General features: G+C 40.8%; 1 protein-coding gene and 1 long non-coding RNA gene across 5 annotated transcripts in view; one reads left to right on the top strand and one right to left on the bottom strand.

Annotated features, from left to right (window-relative positions):
• Positions 1-3,587, bottom strand: part of LOC103149144 (mucin-5AC-like) — a 72,579-nt gene that overhangs the window by 32,434 nt on the left and 36,558 nt on the right. The window lies entirely within an intron of this gene.
• The window catches only part of LOC107838196 (uncharacterized), a 23,053-nt gene that overhangs the window by 1,689 nt on the left and 17,777 nt on the right, over positions 1-3,587 (top strand). Inside the window, exon 2 of the long non-coding RNA XR_001664243.1 lies at positions 368-391. This is a non-coding gene — a long non-coding RNA (uncharacterized LOC107838196). The remainder of the gene's footprint in view (positions 1-367; positions 392-3,587) is intronic.

Raw genomic sequence — 3,587 nt, forward strand, 5'->3', positions numbered from 1 at the left:
GTTGTTACTGTTATAGTTGTAGTTGTTAGAGGTGTAGCTGTTAGAGGTGTAGCTGGTGGAATTGTAGCTGGTAGAGTTGTAGCTGTTATAGGTGTAGCTGGTGGAGGTGTAGTTGGTGGAGGTGTAGCTGGTGGAGGTGTAGCTGTTATCAGTGTAGCTGGTAGAGTTGTAACTGTTATATTTGTAGCTGGTGGAGGTGTAGTTGTTAGAGGTGTAGCTGGTAGAGTTGTAACTGTTATATTTGTAGTTGGTGGAATTGTAGTTGGTAGAGTTGTACCTGTTATAAGTGTAGCTGGTAGAGTTGTAACTGTTATATTTGTAGCTGGTGGAGGTGTAGTTGTTAGAGGTGTAGCTGGTTGAGGTGTAGCTGGTGGAGTTGTAGTTGGTGGAGGTGTAGTTGGTGGAGGTGTAGTTGGTGGAGGTGTAGCTGTTATAGGTGTAGCTGGTTGAGGTGTAGCTGATGGAGTTGTAGCTGTTATAGGTGTAGCTGGTGGAGTTGTACTTGGTGGAGGTGTAGCCATTATAGGTGTAGCTGGTGGAGGTGTAGTTGGTGGAGTTGTAGCTGTTATACGTGTATCTGTTATAGGTGAAGCTGATGGAGGTGTAGCTGGTGGAGTTGTAGCTGGTGGAGGTGTAGCTGTTATAGGTGTAGCTGGTGGAGTTGTATTTGGTGGAGTTGTATTTGGTGGAGGTGTAGCTGTTATAGGTGTAGCTGGGGGAGTTGTAGTTGGTGGAGTTGTATTTGGTGGAGTTGTAGCCGTTATAGGTGTAGCCGGTGGAGTTGTAGCTGTTATAGGTGTAGCTGGTGGAGGTGTAGTTGGTGGAGTTGTAGCTGGGGGAGGTGTAGTTGGTGGAGGTGTAGCTGGTGGAGGTGTAGCTGTTATAGGTGTAGCTGGTGGAGTTGTAGTTGGGGGAGGTGTAGTTGGTGGAGNTGGTGGAGGTGTAGCTGTTATAGGTGTAGCTGGTGGAGTTGTAGCTGTTATAGGTGTAGCTGGTGGAGTTGTAGCTGTTATAGGTGTAGCTAGTGGAGTTGTAGTTGGTGGAGTTGTAGCTGTTATAGGTGGAGTTGTAGCTGTTATAGGTGTAGCTGGTGGAATTGTAGCTGTTATAGGTGTAGTTGTAGCTGTTATAGGTATAGCTGGTGGAGGTGTAGTTGTGAATAGAGGTGTGGTTGTCATGCTGGGTGTAATCGTGGTAGCAGCTACAATCGGAGGGGAAACAGTTGGTGGACCTGTGGATGGAGCAGCAGATCAGCAGTAACATTATCAGTTCAGGAAAAAACTGATTGAATTTAAACTGAAGACCAAAGCAGAGATTTCTACTCACTTTCTCCATCCGTCACAAAGACGCACCGAAGGTCAGACTGGTACACAGAGCCAGAGGAGCTGAGGAGGTAAATAAAGCAACAGCTTAGATATAAAACTATTCATAAAATAAGCAGACAATTCAGTTTAATGAAGTCTTAAAATAACAGTTTGTACCAACTCAGTATTAAGCTGATATAAAGCAACTATCAAAGCCAGAGGTGCAGGATTTATGAAAATGAGATTCTGATTCAGTGGTGATGAATCCAGTGTTTCATTAGTTTCCTTCGTCTTCTATTTGTTAAAGAGCAGATTCTTAAATTGGTCTATAAAGATCTAAATGATTTTGTGCCAAAAGAAGTTTTAGTTTTCTATCAAGGATGAACCATTCAGACGCCTAGGAGATCTGCTTAATGTGGAGGAGAGATTATGTCCAGGCATATAAAACAACTCAAAAGAAATCTGACTTTGCATCGCACCAATTTCTAAAATTGGCCTCTGTCCCTTTAAAAAGCTCAAACTTTTCTCCATGATGCTGTTTACAACAGTTCTTCAAGGAATCAAGTAACCCAGTGATAAAGTAACTAGTTACCTTCATTGATTTAAAAAATCCTATTTGTATCAAATATGACTCAAACAAAATTTGACTTCATGATTTAAAGCCTTAAAATTTAGCCTCTGTCTCTTTAAAAACTCCTGTTCTTCCTGAAACTCCGCCTTCATCACAACATGGCTCCTCTATCAACCCTTTATTAACATTTTTAATTACATTGCACTGAGATGTATCTCATAATGAGCTCAGCTGATGCACAGTTACACCAGATGTTTGCTAATTGCTGCTGGCTAGTCTGAAGGAGCTGAGTGAGGGAGTTAAAGGGCAGGGAACATTCTGTGAAGCAAGAGCTCAACAGTGGGCTGCAGCTCTAAGGTGGAGCTTTAGGTAAATAGGCAGTCCTTTGCATGAAATTGAATTACACCTTGTTGAGAAAATACATTTAAAATATGCTAGTTTTAAAACTTAACATGTCTTGATTCAAATGGCCTAAATTGTGGTTTTAAAATCAGTAACTTATTCTGGCCTATTGACCTTTATTTTACCTGTAGTTCCAGCAGATGGTTTGCTAGGATCGTTTGAACTGCCTTTTGTCTGTGGGAAAACAATACAGTGGAAGTTCTAGCTTTTCACACTCATCTGTGAAAGGCCGTAAACACGGCAGGGGTTTCTGGCTTGAGAGAGGGTCAGAGATAGCTCCTGGTTGGATGAGAAAAGTTACGCCTTGTTTGAATAAATTAAAGAAAAGAAGATAAAACTTTCTACACAGAAGTAACAAATCAGGTTTGCTCTTGCAACTCTCAAAAGACGTCGTTGCACGTCTTTGCTTTCCTCTTCTTTCCATTTATGTCAGGTAAATGAATGTATGTCTCCGTTGTTCTGCAGTTTCTGGTGTAAGTTTATACATTGTCTTATATTGGATTAAACTCTGTAATTCTGTGACGTCAACGTGCATTTTTGTTTTCCTTGTGGCTACACGTGGCCCGCCGAGGGGACCTGGGATCCAGAGGAAGAGAGAGCCAAACTTTTTCCAAAGTTAACTTATTTAGAATTTTCTTCCTTAACAATCTCCAATAATGAAACATGAAATAATGAAAATTTAAAGCAACACTCCAGGTAAGCATTTGATGAGAAAATTGTAACATGATGAAAAGCTCAAAAAAGTTGATTTTGCAGAATACTTCCCCTTTAAGTGGTGCTTACTTCTAGTCCTTCCCCTTTAAGGACTAGAAGTAAACATCTTTTGGTTTTTATGTTGTTCAGCTCTGAATCACATTCCCTGAAACTTTTGGTTCCTATAAATCAGAACTGAATGTTATGATTTGTGTTTCTGTGCATTTATTTTTAGGGTTTTCTGTGTTCAGTTGCTTTCCTGTGAGTCTCTGTCTTTGCGTCTTCCCATTGATTGCGTCCCAGCTGTGTCTCATTCCTTGATTACCCTCCCTGTGTATTTAGTCCCACCTGTTAGCTTTGTCTCTTGTCGGATCCTCATCGAATGGCATTTGTCTGCCTGCCATTACAGTCGTACTGTAAGTCCTATGTTAGTTAGCTCTCTCTTTCAGTCCTCAATTTTTCAGTTGCTCCGGTATTAGCTGTGCACTAAAGACATTTTTTTCTTTTATGACTTCAACATAACAAGTAATTATTCAAAATCCAATATAAAAATTATAACTAAGGAAACCCCAGACATTACATCAAGTCATTGACTTGCAGCATTTACTCCTCTTGGA

Source organism: Poecilia formosa, unplaced genomic scaffold, assembly GCF_000485575.1.
Source record: "Poecilia formosa unplaced genomic scaffold, Poecilia_formosa-5.1.2 Scaffold218, whole genome shotgun sequence".
In the NCBI taxonomy this organism is placed as follows: Eukaryota; Metazoa; Chordata; class Actinopteri; order Cyprinodontiformes; family Poeciliidae; genus Poecilia; species Poecilia formosa.